The 15759-nt window shown below is 37.8% G+C and overlaps 1 protein-coding gene across 3 annotated transcripts in view; it reads right to left on the minus strand.

Annotated features, from left to right (window-relative positions):
* LOC106088340 (MICAL-like protein 1) overlaps window positions 1-15759 on the minus strand; it is a 236281-nt gene that overhangs the window by 202308 nt on the left and 18214 nt on the right. The window lies entirely within an intron of this gene.

A 15759-nucleotide genomic window follows, 5' to 3' on the forward strand; every position in this document is an offset into this window, starting at 1 on the left:
ACCACCTCGGGTATGTAAACCACCCCATTGCAGCTTTATCGAAATATGGTCCGATTTGGACCAAATTCGACACGGTCCAATAAGTTCAATTTTGCAGAACAAAATATTGGTCTTTTTGGTAGCCATATCCAAATATAGAGCGAACTGAACAATATACGACATGGATGCCGAAAAGATTAAAATAAGCCACTGTGTCAAATTTCGGCGAAATCGGATTATAAATGTGCCTGTTGTGGGGCCAAGACTTTAAATCGAGAGATCGGTCTATATGGCAGCTATATCCAAATCTGGAACAATCTTTACCAAATTGAAGAATAATGTCGAAGGTCCAAACACAACTAACTGTCCCAAATTTTGGCGCAATCAGACAATAAATGCGACTTTTATGGACTCAAAACCTTAAATCGAGAAATCGGTGTATAAGACAGCTATATCCAAATCTGAACCAATTTGGGCCAAATTGCAGAAAGTTGTCGTAGAGCCTAACACAACGTCCCAAATTTTGGCGAAATCGGACAATAAATGCGCCTTTTATGGGCTGAAAACCTCAAACCGAGAGATCGGCGTATAAGGCAGCTATATCAAAATCTGAACCGATCTATTCCGTATTGCAGAAAGATGTCGAAGAGCCTAACGCAACTCACTGTCCCAAATTTCAGCGAAATCAGACAATAAATGCGCCTTTTATTGGCTCAAAACTTTATATCGAGAGATCGGTCTATATGGCAGCTATATTCAAATCTGGACCGATCTTAGCCAAATTGAAGAAGAATATTGAAGGGCCTTACGCAACTCATTGTCTCAAATTTCGGCGAAATTGGATAATAAATGCGCCTTTTATGGGCCCAAGACCCTAAATCGAGAGATCGGTCTATATGACAGCTATATCCCAATCTGGACCGAACTGTTCCATATTGCAGAAAGGTATCGAGGGGCCTAACACAACTCACTGTTCCAAATTTTAGCGACATCCGACAATAAATGCGCCTTTTATGGCCACAAAACCTTAAATCGAGAGATATAAGGTTTATCCAAATCTGAACCAATCTGGGCCAAATTGCATAAAATTGTCGAAGAGCCTAACACAACTCACTGTCCCAAATTTCGGCGAAATCGGACAATAAATGCGCCTTTAATGTGCCCAAAACCTTAAATCGAGAGATCGGTCTATATGGCAGCTGTATCCCAATCTGGACCGATCTGTTCCTTATTGCAGAAAGATGTCGAGTGGCCTAACAAAACTCACTGTCCCAAATTTCGGCGACATCCGACAATAAATGTGCCTTTTATGGGCCCATTGCAGCTATTTATGGGTCTATATGGCAGCTATAATATATTAAAATCTGGACCGATCTTAGCCAAATTGAAGAAGAATGTTGAAGGGCATAACGCAACTCATTGTCCCAGTAAATGCGCCTTTTATGGGCCCAATACCTTAAGTCGAGAGATCGGTCTATATGGCAGCTATATCCCAATCTGGACCGATCTGTTACATATTGCAGAAAGATGTCGAGGGGCCTGACACAACTCCCTGTACCAAATTTCAGTAAAATCGGATAATAAATGTGGCTTTTATGGGCCTAAGACCCTAAATCGGCGGATCGGTCTATATGGGGACTATATCAAGATGTAGTCCGATATAGCTCATCTTCGAACTTATCCTGCTTATGGACAAAATAAGAATCTGTGCAAAGTTTCAGCTCAATAGTTCAATATTTAAAGACTGTAGCGTGATTTCAACAGACAGACGGACGGACATAGCTAGATCGTCTTAGATTTTAACGCTGATCAAGAATATATGTACTTTATAGGGTCGGAAATGGATATTTCGATGTGTTGCAAACGAAATGATAACATTAATATACCCCCATCTTTCGGTGGTAGGTATAAAAATCTTACATTTTTCAACATAGGTTTGGAGAAAGCAATTTTGGGCACCAGCATCCCATTAAGGCACATCGGAGCCTTCTCTCATGTAAATGGGTGCTGTCTGCTTCAAGTTTTGGTGATATGGCAAAGGACCTTTTTATAGCCACTAAATAATATTACTTCCAAAGATTTCCTCTAAAATTTCCCCCATTCATGTGGTGATAACCAAAAATAGTTTTGATTTACTACAAGGATTTGAACCTGGACGTTCAGTTTCTTGCCTATAGCAATTATGATGTGGTATAGTATGGTGGAAGAAGAGGTTAGCATATCCGCTCAACATAGCGCAGAGGTTAGCATATCCGTCTATGACGCTGAACGCCTGGGTTCGAATCCTGGCGAGAACATCATAAAAATTTTCAGCGGTGGTTTTCCCCTCCTTAAACTGACGACATTTGTGAGGTACTGTACCATTTGGTATGACAGCCATGTAAAAACTTCTACACAAAGAGGTTTCGCACTGCGGCACGTCGTTCGGACTCGGCTATAAAAAAGAGGCCCCTTATTATTGAGCTTTAAAAACTTGAATCGGACAGAACTCTTAGATGTGTGAGAAGTTCGCCCCTGTTCCTAAATGAAATGTTCATGGCAAATTTACATAGTGAAGGCCATTACATATAGCCTCAAAAGCTATTGAAACGATTTTCTTGACATTTTTACTTACAATATCGGCAGACATCTGAAGAGGTGGAGAATTTGTCCACTTACCTTAATTTTTAAAAAATTAAAGATTTCGTGAAAATTGGGTCAACCGATTAAGGTGAATTTTTGGGATTAAGAAACTAGGGGGAACGTCCTATCCAAACGGGCATGTAGACCAATAGATACATTATGAGGCTTAAACGAAAGGTATTTGAGATTAGGCTACGAAAACGATATTTAAATTTTGTTAAAAGCCACCCTACAGGTCAAGCTGAAATATATACCAATTGAGAGAATAATGGGAATGCAAAGGTATAAATAATAAATTAAACGCCTTTTTAAAAATTTGATGAATAATGCCCCATCTACGAAACTACGGCAGCTATATCGAATAATGGTCCGAATTCGACAAAACTCAATGAGACGTCACTGTTCCAAATTTCAGCCAGATCGGATAATAAATGGGCCATGTTCAAGTGTAGCCATGGTTAACTATAGTGGGTGTTGTCGTTTGACAACACTGACTGGCTGTGCATGGACAAGTTACCCTCCGTCATTTGCTCTGTGTCACTTGTTGTCTGATCCTTTTGATGTTATTCGTTATATCGCTGAATATCGATAGCTTGTTCGATTGACAAAGCAGCGAGATTAAAGTTATTCTGATTATGAGTTCCTTACCCATTCACGAAGACACAGTAATCGTAGAAGCATCAGATTAAAATCCCCCGCGAAGGGGGGCCTTATAACATTAAGTGGTCAACTTATTACACCATTAACCATAGGATGGGGGTATACTAATTTCGTCATTCCCTTTTGTAACACCTCGAAATATGCGTCTAAGAGCCCATAAAGTATATATATATTCGTGATCGTACAGGCACTTTAAGTTGATCCAGCCATGTCCAACACGCTTTTACTTGTTCTACCTCGATTTGCGTGAACATCAACAACCACAAGTATCGTACATCTGTTGTTATTCTATCCCCGCAATGAATAAAACAATCTTCTGGAATATTTTTAAGCAATTGTTCTTCCATATTATTTACGAAACACTCTTCTAGGTTACCATTAGACAAACCATTGCGTGTGCGAAAATTTAAGCAACTGTTTGCGACGTTCCTCTTACCTCTCATTGAGTTATAATCGTTCGTATGACTCGTGAAACACTCTTCTACGATATCGTTGGACAATCCATTTCGTGTGCGGTAGTTTCAGCAACTCTTTCGGTTCTCTTACAACCCTTTGAATTAGAATCGTCCGTATAACACGTGAAACACTCCTCTAGGTTATCATTAGACAATCAATCTATTGTATGTGCAGAAGTTTTAGCAACTTTTTTCGACGATTCTCTTACAACCAGTTGCGTTATAATCATCCGTATGACTCGTAAAACACTCTTCTAGGTTAAAATGAGACAATCCTTTGAGTGTGCGGAAGTTTTAGCAACTTTTTACGACGATTCTCTTACAATCAGTTGCGTTATGATCATTCGTATGATTCGTAAAACACTCTTCTAGGTTATAATGAGACAATCCTTTGAGTGTGCGGAAGTTTTAACAACTCTTCGTGGCGATTATTATGCAAGCCATTGCGTTATACTCTTCCAGAAGATTTGTTTATTTATCACCTGAGTTTACTTTTAGCGAATGTTTTTATTTTCATGCCAGTTGCGTTTGGGACTTGTATGGAATTAAATTATTCGATGTGTTGTTTTGAATGGACAACTTCCAAAACATAAAACAGAATTCTCACTTAGCTTATGACGATTGATACTTATATGATGAATAAGACGAGTAACACAAACTTTATTTTTTGAGTTTTTTCTTATAGTTTTGTCGTTATGTTCTTGATGAACAACTAATCTTGATATGCGTTTTTAGATCTTCTAAGCGAATAACGCGCAACCCTTGTAAAGCAATATTTATTAAATATTCCACAATACTTATTTGTTACTCGTCCAGGCGAATAATGAGCAACTCTTCTAGAAGAGTATTTTATTAATCTCCCAAAACACTAATTTGTTACTCGCCCACACGATTCTTTGGCGATTGTAAGATCTTCCCAGACTTTTTTGACTTACTCTTTGGCAGCTCATATCGACGATAAGCAGAACACTCTTCCAGAAGATTCGTCGTGATGACGTAACTACTCATGACGGGGGAATCGTCTATGACTCTTAGACTTGTGTTTACAAGACTTAAATGAGGATCGAGTGACCGGTTTATAAGGGAACTATATCAGGTAATTTGGACCGTATTTAGCACATTGGTTGGAAGTCGTAACAGAACACCGCATGCAAAATTTCAGCCACATCGGATAAAAATTACGATTTGTAAGGGCTCAAGAAGTCAAATCGGTTTATAGGGGAGCTATATCAGGTTATAGACTGATTTGGACCGTACTAGTCACAGTTATTGGAAGTCATAAGAGAACACTACATGCAAAATTTCAGCCAAATCGGTCAAAAACTACCGCTTCCAGGGGCTCAAGAAGTGAAATCGGGAGATTGGTTTATATGAGATCTATATCTACATCTGAACCGGTATGGCCCATTTGCAATCCCCAACGACCTACATCAATATTTAGTATGTGTGTAAAATTTCAAGTGGCTAGCTTTACGCGTACGACATCTTTAGTGATTTCGAAAGACGGACGGACGGAGGGACATGGCTAGAACGACTCAAAACGTCGAGACGATCAAGAATATATATACTTTATGAAGTCTTAGACGAATATTTCGAGGTGTAACAAACGGAATAACTAGAATAGTATATCCCCATCCTATGGTGGTAGGAATAATTATATCCAAATTTCGAGTTTGGATATAACCAGGACCGACCGAGGATATATAATATTTTGTCTCGCTGAACTTAACGAGTTAAGTTAAAATATTTTTCTTTTTAATATGTTGTACTCAATCCTAGTAAGCTAATTAGTAAAGCATGTGTAATTTTAAATAACCTAACGACATTTTTACCTTTTTCCATTAAAACACAACTTATACTACATCTATCCGCATAATTAACTCATTTAACATTCAATTGAAGCGCTATTCAAAGACGAAACTCTTCAAAGCAATATGCCAATACATTGTAAGGCATATCCTCCTCCCATTTCGCTATGACATTTTAAATCACGAAAAACAAACAAATGAGAGAAGAAAAAAAAAGAAGCGCTAATATTTCTTTAGAAAATGTCAATAAGTTAAGCAGAAATAAAAACAATACCTTAAAGCGGCAGCGAAAAAAAACGAAAACTTCAAAGTCTCAACTTCAAATACAAATACCACACCAACTCATTGCAATCAATTCAAAATTTGCATAAAAAATAAAACGTGCTTAGATTTTTTTATATATAAGAAACTCTTTTTTCAGTTGATTTTAGTTTTTGAATTGTGAAAATAAAGTAAAGAAACGAGACAACTTGGTGAATTAGGTATGCGGCAAAGTGTTCACTCGCCCAGACTTCTTGAAGTCAAAAACGATGACGTTTTTCATTAGTGAATGCTTCTTTAAAAAAACGATCAGCACAAAACGTTCGATGTATACCAAATAAAATGCCTTGACTATAGTTGATGGTTTGTGGTTAAGTTGTTATTTTTAGATTTTTCTGCAAAAGCAGAACCATAGTCATACAGATGGACGGACAGAAGAATTGATTGTAAGCCAACTTTACTTTAAGGGACAACATGTGGGCTTTCTTGTGATTTGATGGGGGAGAAAGTCATGCTGGTATAAATGTCTGACAGTCTAAAGCCAAAACAAAGTCATATCTTCTTTAATTTCACATTTAAGGAACAACACACATTTATGTTATCTTTATTTTTATAAAATCGCTTTTATTGGGGGTCAGGTTATGCTTTTTTTTCGTTGTCAATGCATCATCTACATCTTACTCCTCATCATTTATAATTGTATCATAAATCATTTTGATATTTGAGACTTACAGAACAGATTATGTGTGTGTGGTTTTGATGCTGGTTTTCTAATCCATTGAAATGTTTAATCGATATCTTTGATTAGTTGCTTAAGATAACTAATGAAAGTGTTAATGTGTAGAGATTTTTGGGAATTAGTAAAAATATTTTTTTAATCAATTCAATACAACTATTTTCAACAATATCTAAAGATAAAAGCAAAAGTAAAACAGTGATTAGATGGGTGGGAGCTCTTTCAATCAAAGATGATGAATGACAATAGAAAATGGTTAACGGAATACTGAAATCAATGACATTTTAGGAAGAACAATCTTTTAATTAAGAAAATTAAACTTTTTACAAAATTTTTAAAGAAAAATATTCAATGTTGGACTTTCATCAATCACCAAATTATATGTAACTATAGGTGATTAAGTCAATGTAGAAACTTAAGTTTGATCCAAAATGTATGAATATTCATAAACACATGCACGCACTCAAAAAACAAAAATGATTTAAAACTTAAGATAGTTTTTACTTAATAGAAGTATTTCGGTACTAATTTCAAAAAATATAAGTCATCAAAGTAGGGATTTTTTTCAATTTAAGTCATTACGTTTATTGGACACGTTTCAAATTTCGCTGACTTAATCTCATTTAAAGAAGAATAGAATAATACTGGCAAACAGATGCTACTTTGGACTAAGTAAGCAGTTTAGAAACAAGGCCACCTCTTGACAGACGAAGATTACACTATACAAGACACTGATACTACCCATGTTCTTATATGGTTCTGTAGCATGGATATTTATGAAAGCAGATGAGACAGTGCTTGAAGTATTTGAGAGAAAGACTCTTCGTAAAATATATGGACCTGTTTGCGTTAATGGAGAATATAGGCGACATATGAACCACGAACTGTTTGAGCTGTATGACGACGATAGCATAGTTACACGCATCAAAATACAACGACTGCGTTGGCTAGGTCATGTTGACAGAATAGATGAAGAACCTCCAGCGAAGAAGTCTTTTGAAGGGAAACTCGGTGGTACACGCAAACTGGGAAGACCAAAAGCCCGATGAAAAGATCAAGTGGTGGGAGACACTTCGAAAATTGGAGTCAGAGATTTAAGAATGAGCGCAGGAGATCGAGCCGCTTGGAACGCTATTCTACGTTCGGCTAGAGGAACAAATGTTCTGTCATAGCCAATTAAAGTAAGTAATCTCATTTAAAGTGACTCACAATTTCTTTTTTTTCCGCAAAATCCATTTTCTAAACTAAGCTATGGCTAGGGCTAAGTTGAAGATCTAATATAATGCTATTTAAGATATCATTTTCTTAATATCAAGTAAAGGAAAATTGGGCAGCTTTAATTTTAGTGCCCACAAAGACAGCTTCTATCCGGATACCATGCTATCCAATGGCATCTCACAAATAAACAGCGGAAATAGAAATTTCTATGACTTCTAACAAACGTGTAAACTAAGTAATGGCTAAGATTAAGTTAAAGATCTAATGTACTGCTATTTAAGATACAAATTTCTTAATATCAAGTAAAGGAAAATTGGGCAGCTTTAATTTTAGTTCCCACAAAGATAACTACTTTTCGGATATCATGCCGCAATGGCATCTCACAAATAAAACAGCAGAAATGGAAACTTCTATGACTTGTAATAAAAGTGTAAAATATGGTCTGAATCAATCCATAACTTGATATAGCTCCCATGCAAACCAATCTCCAAATTTTACTTCTTAAGTCCCTCTAGGGCGCAATTTTTATTCGATTTGATTGAAATTTTGCACAATGGGATCTGATATTGTCTTTAACATCCAAGCCAATCGGTTTATAACATGACAGCTCGAATAGTATAGCATTTCTTATCCATTATCCTTTGTTTGCCTATAAAGAAATTCCGGACAATGAACATAACAAATGTGATCCATGGAGGGTATATAAGGTGAGGCCCAGCAAAACTTAGCACGCTTTTAGTTGTTACAAACTTCACCACTACTGTGGTGCAGGGTATTATAACTAAGTGCATTTGTTTGTAACACCCAGAAGGAAGAGAGCTAGACCCATTGATAAGTACACCGATAGACTCAGAATCACTTTCTGATTCAATTTAGCTGTGTTCACCTGTCTGTGTCTCCGTCTGCCTATCTGTCCGTCTGTCCATGTTAATTTGCGTACAAAAAACAGGTCGCAAATTTCGTCCGATTGTCTTCAAATTTGATGCAGACACGTTTTTCTGCCTAGAGACGAAGCCTATTAAAATTGGAGAAAATCGGTTCAGATTTAGATATAGCTGCCATATGTACATATGTTCGTCCGATTGAACTAATATTGCAATAATGTTGTCATTGTTTATCCGATTCTATCGAAATTTGGAGGGAAAGATTTTCTTATGAGTCTTAATATTACTGGCGAATTTCATAGAAATCGGTTCGGATTTAGATATAGCTCTTATATATATATACCGCCCGATTTTCACTCCTACAGCGCCTGCAAGCGCATTTATTAACCAATTATTGTCGGTTTGTTTGTTTGTTCCATATAGACTCAAAAACGACTGAACCGATTACCTTGGAATTTTCTCAGATTGTGTAGGTTGGTCTGGAAAGAAACATAGGCTATATAACTTCTTGATATCGGACGGGGGGCGGACCCTCCCCCTTACCCCAAAAATAAAAGTGGACCGATCGGGACAATATGGGACTTCAATGAAAGGTATTCAGGAGTAGAGAACGAATTTCCTAATAAAATTTAGGTCCAAGTAACTGGGGGCCTCCCCAAAACTCCCTTAACGATTATGACAATATAGGACTCAAAGGAAAAGTATTCGGGAGTAGATTGCGAGAAATAGGATGAGGGCGCACCCAACCCAAAAACAACACCCAAAATAAAAAGTAGACCGATCGGGACAATATGGGTATCAAATGAAAGGTATTGGAAAATAGAATACGAATATGGTATTAAAATTTGGATCTAAGTTCCCATCGGGTCGCCCCAACCCTAAAATTCCTCCAAACAGACATACTGGGCGTTCATGTCAATATAGGCCTCAAATGAAAGGTATTCGGGAGTAGATTACGAATCTGGCTTACAAAATCAGATCAAAGTATAGGGGTTCCGATTTTAATAAAATTTTCACAGATTGTGTAAGTTTGTCTGGAAGAAAACATAGACTATATAATTCTTAGATATCGCATGGAGGTGATCCCTTCCCATACCCCAACAACGCCATCCAAAACCAAAAGTGGATTGATAGGCACAATATAGGTATATATTCGTCGTTCATGTCAATATGGGACTCAAATGAAAAGTACAAAGGAACTCACATTAAATGGATTTGAGAGAGTAGCACGAATTTGTTATCCATATTTGAGTCGAAATGTCTGAGTGCCATCCCCTTTTTTTCGATTCAAGTTTAAACTTAATGGTAAGGGGCTTTTTTATAGCCGAGTCCGAATGCGGTGCCGCAGTGCGACACCTCTTTGGGGAGAATTTCTTTCATGACCATGCATGGCAAATGTCGCCAGCATTAAGAGGGTATCACCACCGCTTTAAATTTTGTCCGATGTTATCGCCACGATTTGAACGCAGGCGTTAAGCGTTATAGGCGGACATAGGCTACAGTGGCACGAATTCGATATACACATTCAGGGCGCAGTGTCCCAACCCTAAATGATATTAGAGACTTAAAGAAGACGGAGCGGAGTGGGTCCGGTTCGGCTAGTCTCCCATATAAACCGATCATCCGATTTGACTTCTTGAGCCCTTACAAGCTGCAATTTTTGTCCGATTTGTCTGAAATTTTGCGTGTAGCAATCTGTTATGACTGGAAGCCAACATAGCGCAGAGTTTTTCCGCTTATGACGCTGAACGCCTGGGTTCGAATCCTGGCGAGACCATCAGAAAAAAATTTCAGCGGTGGTTTTCCCCTCCTAATGCTAGCAACATGTGTGAGGTACTATTCCACGTAAAAATTCTCTCCAAAGAGGTGTCGCACTGCGGCACGCCATTCGGTCTCGGCTATAAAAAGTTAAGCTTAAAACTTTAATCAGACTGCACTCATTGGTATGTGAGAAGTTTGCCCCTGATCCTTAGTGGAATGTTCATGGGCAAAATTTGCACTTGCAATCCGTTATGACTTCCAACAACTGTTCCTAATACGGTCCGAATCGGTCTATATCCTGATATAGCTACCATATAAACCGATCTCTCGATTTGACTTCTTGAGCCCTTACAAGCCGCAATTTTTGTCCAATTAGGATGAAATTTTACATGTAGTGTTCTGGAATGACTTCCAAAAACTGCGTCAAGTACAGTTCAAATCGGTCTAGCACCTAATATAGCTTCCACATAAACCGATCTCCCGTTTGACTTCTTGGGCCCCTGGAAGCCGCAAGTTTTGTCCGATTGGGGTGAAGTTTTGCATGTAGTGTTCTTTTATGACTTTCAACAACTGTTCCTAATACGGTCCGAATCGGTCTATAATCTGACATAGCTCCCATGTAAACCGATCTCCAGATTTGACTTCTTGAGCTCGTACAAGCCGCAATCTTCGTCCGATTTAGCTGAAATTTTGCATGCGGTGTTCTGTTATGACTTCCAACAACTTTGCCAAGTACGGTTCGAATCGGTCTATAGTCTGATGAAGTTCCCATATAAATCAATCTCCCGATTTGACTTCTTGAGCCCGTACAAGTCGCAATTTTTGTCCGATTTGGGTGAAAGTTCACATGTAGTAATCTGTTATGACTTTCAACAACTGTGCCTAGTACGGTCCGAATCGGTATTTAATCTGATATAGCTCCCATATAAACCGATCTCCCGATTTGACTTCTTGAGCTCTTACAAGCCGCAATTTTAGTCCGATTTGGCTGACATTTTTTCGAGGAGTAATCTGTTGTGACTTCCAACAACTGTGCTAAGTACAGTCCAAATCGGTCTATAATCTGATATTGCTCTCGATCATCCTTGTTTGGTTCCTAGAAGCATTAGTTTTTGCTGGTTTGAGAGAAGTTTGGTATGTAGAATAAAATGATGCCCTTCAACTAAATTTATTTTGTTTAAATATTTAGCAGAATCCATGGTGGTAGGTTCCCAAGATTCGGCCCGGCCGAACTTAGCACATTTTTACTTGTTTAAATTGAATTCTTTTAGCAGTCTTACTACATAAGAGTTCAGAAGCTAATTATTCTACATCGACTCTACAAATTTCAAAATGTTCATATCTTGCATTACACATCTAGATCTCATCTGTAGATTCCCAGAGTGATATCGAGCTACAGATTAAAAGATATAACAACTTAACACAAATCCACAGCAAGCTATCAACCATGGCGACTCTATGGTAGTTCTTCAGCAATGCCATGCAAGCGTTCAAGCATTCATCCATCCAGCACCAACAGCAATCTATGTACGCTGGGACGCACAGATAGACGTTCATGGTGATGATGATGGCAGTGGTGGGTCGTTGAAGTGGTTGGTGGTTAGAGAGCAGCAATCAATGCCTGGCGGTGATAAGTTACTCTGTTATTTTCAATTTTCAACACCGGCATGACTGCTGCTGGTGCTGCTGATATAGAGTGCGATAGCTGGCCAACGCGTATATTTGTCTTATCTTTAACAACTTTTGCCTTGTTTTTTTGTTTTGTTGTTATTGTTTGTAGTGCGTTGCTTTGTTGTGCTTTAAAGAAAATCTATTTGTTTTTCACAACTCAGTTAACACTGTGATTAAATAAATACACTTTCTCTTATTGGTTCTGCAAACGCAGTTCAGAGGAAGATGAAAAACAAAACCCCCGACCATTAATAAAGCCCCAATGCCCAGAAGCAGCTGGAGCTTTAGAAGTTTGAGAAAAAAAAAATCACCAACAACAAAATTCCCCCCCAAGAGGAAACAAGATAATTATTGTGTTTAACAAATGTAAAAAGTAAATAAAACTTAAAAATCTAAAGTTGATGATGATATGATTTGTAACAGTTCACTACAGTTACAAGTTACTTGACTTGCCTGGGGTTTCTATCACTTTCAAGAATCGAGAGATAGTTGATTATGTTAAAGGTTTTAACTTTATTTGGATTGCTCTTCTAACTCTCACTTTGCGTTAAGGGGGTTTTAAAAACCCATTAAAACGATGTTATGGCTAACAGCGATATTCGTGAGGAAAGGCAATTAGTTGCAATAACATAAATTTCTTTTCCTAAAGATATTTACATAGATCTTAGGAAAGTGCACTGTGTGAAAAATTAAAAAAAAAGATTTTTGGGTATATTTTTTTTGACAAAATTTTTATAAATCCGAAATTTTGAAAAAATTTTGAATTTCTTTTCCTTATGAGATTTACCTAGATCTTGGAAAATGGCACAGTGTAGGAAATTAAATTTTCTAATTTCAAATACCTTTCATTTGAGCCCCTTATAGCAAAAGTCAGTAAATCTGTCCGGTTTGTGGTGGGCCCCAAAAATAATCAACATCATGTTCTCTCTTCATATTAGATTCGTGCTCTTAGGGGATTGGGCAACTAAATATATACTAGATTCGTGTTCTACTCCAAAATACCTTTTATTTCAGCCCCATATTGCAAGGGTCAGGAAAAACGTCCTATTTGGAGGGTGTTATGGGGGTCCCATAGACACTTTTCCCCGAATGTTGATATCACATTCGTATTCTACTCTCAAAGACCTTTCATTTGAGCCCCATACTGTTAAGGTCGGTAAATCTGTCTTCTTTGGGAGAGGGGCGACCCCCAAACACTTGGTCCCACATTTGGACATCAGATTCGTAATTTACCCTCAAAAACCTTTTATATGAGTCCCATTTTGCCATGGTCAGTATATAAGTCTTGCTTGGGGGGTGATTCGGAGAAAGGGGGAACACCAGAAACTTTGTCCCAAAAATGGGTATCAATTTCATGCTCTACTCCCAAATACCTCTAAGTATTTGAGCCCCATATTGCAATGATCGATAAATATGTTCAATGTTGGGTTGCAGTAGTCACCCAAATAGTTGGTCTCACAATTTGATATCAGATACATTTTCTAAAACTTAAATACCTTTCATTTGAGTCCTATATTGTCGTGATTTTTAAGCTATTATCTTTTTGGCAACACTAGTTTAAACAACTCACGCACGTTTCTTGTTTTGCTTCACTGTCAAACGTCTTCAGTTTGGTTTATAATTTAACCCTGAATCGTCTTACAAACGAACAACGCTTGCAAATTATTGAATTTTATTATCAAAATGCTTGCTCTGTTAAGAAAGTTCATCGCGCGCTTCTTCTTCTTCAGCGCTTCTTTTTCCAAGCTCATTTTTGGCTCAATGGGTACGGAAATAAGCAGAATTCTAAATTTTAGAGTGAAGATCAGCCAGAAGCACTGCAAGAGCTGCCAATGCATCGAGAAAAAGTCAGAGTTTGGTGCGACTTATGGGCTGGTGGCATCATTGGACCGTACTTCTTCAAAGATGATGCGAATCGTTTTGTTTTTGTTTCCCAAATGCAAGAGCTTGACTTGCATGACTTCGGCCGGGCCAAATCTTATATACCCTCCACCATGGATTGCATTTGTCGAGTTCTTTTACCAGTATCTCTTTTTAGGCCAACAAAGGATAAAAGAAAATAATTGCTATACTATTGGAGCTTTATCAAGTTATAGTCTGATTCGAATGTTGAAGACCATAGTAGAAGTCATTTTGTAAAATTTCAGCCACATCGAATGAGAATTGCGCCCTTCAGGTGTTCATTGGATAATAATTGCGCCTTCTATATGCTCAAGAAGTCAAGGTCCCAGATCAGTTTACATGGCAGCTATATCAGGTTTTGGCCCGATTTGAACCATACTTAGCACAGTTGTTGGAAGTCATAACACGTCATGCTAAATTTCAGCCAAATCGGATAGAAGTTGCGATCGCCAGAGGCTCAAGAAGTTAAGACCCCAGTTCGGTTTATATGGCAACTATATCATGTTATGGACCGATCTCTACAATACTTAGCACAGTAGTTGGAAATCATAACAAAACACTTCACGCAAAATTCCAGCCAAATCGGATAAGAAGTGCGCTCCCTAGGGGCTCAAGAAGTCAAGATTCAAGATTAGTTTATATGGCAGCTATATCAAAACATGGACCGATATAGCCAATTTACAATCCCAACCGACCTTTACTCCTTCGAAAGTTAGCGTGCTTTCGACAGACAGACGGATGGACATGGCTAGATCAACTTAAAATGTCATGACGGTCGCAGATCAATATTGCGAGGATGAAATAAGTATAACCCCACTCTATGGTGGAGTGTATAAAAATTGATCTTCGATAAGTATGAAACCTGTTTGGTTAAACGTTATTTCACACATGTCTATAAAAAATACATAACCTATGAAAATAAATGCTGATTAGAGCGCCATTATTTGACATTCATAAGGAAAGTTTTCTGGATACAGGGAGTGACAGCACATAAATAGGCAATGCACATATCGTGGTATAACAGCTTTACTTGTAAATTCTTATGTTTCATTTAATCTTCATCGCGATCCCCTTAGCGATAAGCGATACATCAGAAACCATTTACTGTACTTTCGTAGAGACAGTGTATCATCTAGAAATTCAGTTTCCATATTGAACGAATGGCTCTTCTATACTGTGTTTCATGTTTCATACTCGATCAACATCGTCCACTCAAGCATGCGGTCCGAAATTGTGGAGGTTCGAGCCTGTCATTATCTTGATTATTTACCCATGGTGCGATCTACTCCCACTTTTCATCAATTCTCCATCTTTTAGCTGCGAATCAAGCTTGGTACATTCAATATAGTCTCCAATCTGGGTGGTTCTGACAAGCCCATTTATGTAAAGACAGAAGTCCTTTCACTTTTTTGTAGTATTACTGTATTGACTTGTATCTTCATCGCTATCCAACATACTACTGAAGCAATGGACCATCTTGAGATTCTCTACTCAAATCAATCATATGGCTCTTCTGAATGTTGGTTTTTTTGATAAACTTCTGCATGCGCCACTTCCAGTTCAGTTTTTTGTCTAAGATTACTCTCAGATATCTAACTCTATCCTAAAATGAGATGATTTTGTTTAGGAAGCATGAGTAATTGTAATAGTAATGAGTAATAGACCAATCATAATTTTCCTAGTGAGCATTTCTTTTTTCAGAGCTAAAGTTGCAACCCTTGGGTTATAAAAATGTTGGCATAAGAACATGGTTCAAATCCAGCTTTTTGAGAATAGTTAGTAGACTGATTCTAGTAGTCACC

The sequence above is a fragment of the Stomoxys calcitrans genome, chromosome 4 (genome assembly GCF_963082655.1).
Source record: "Stomoxys calcitrans chromosome 4, idStoCalc2.1, whole genome shotgun sequence".
Lineage (NCBI taxonomy): Eukaryota > Metazoa > Arthropoda > Insecta > Diptera > Muscidae > Stomoxys > Stomoxys calcitrans.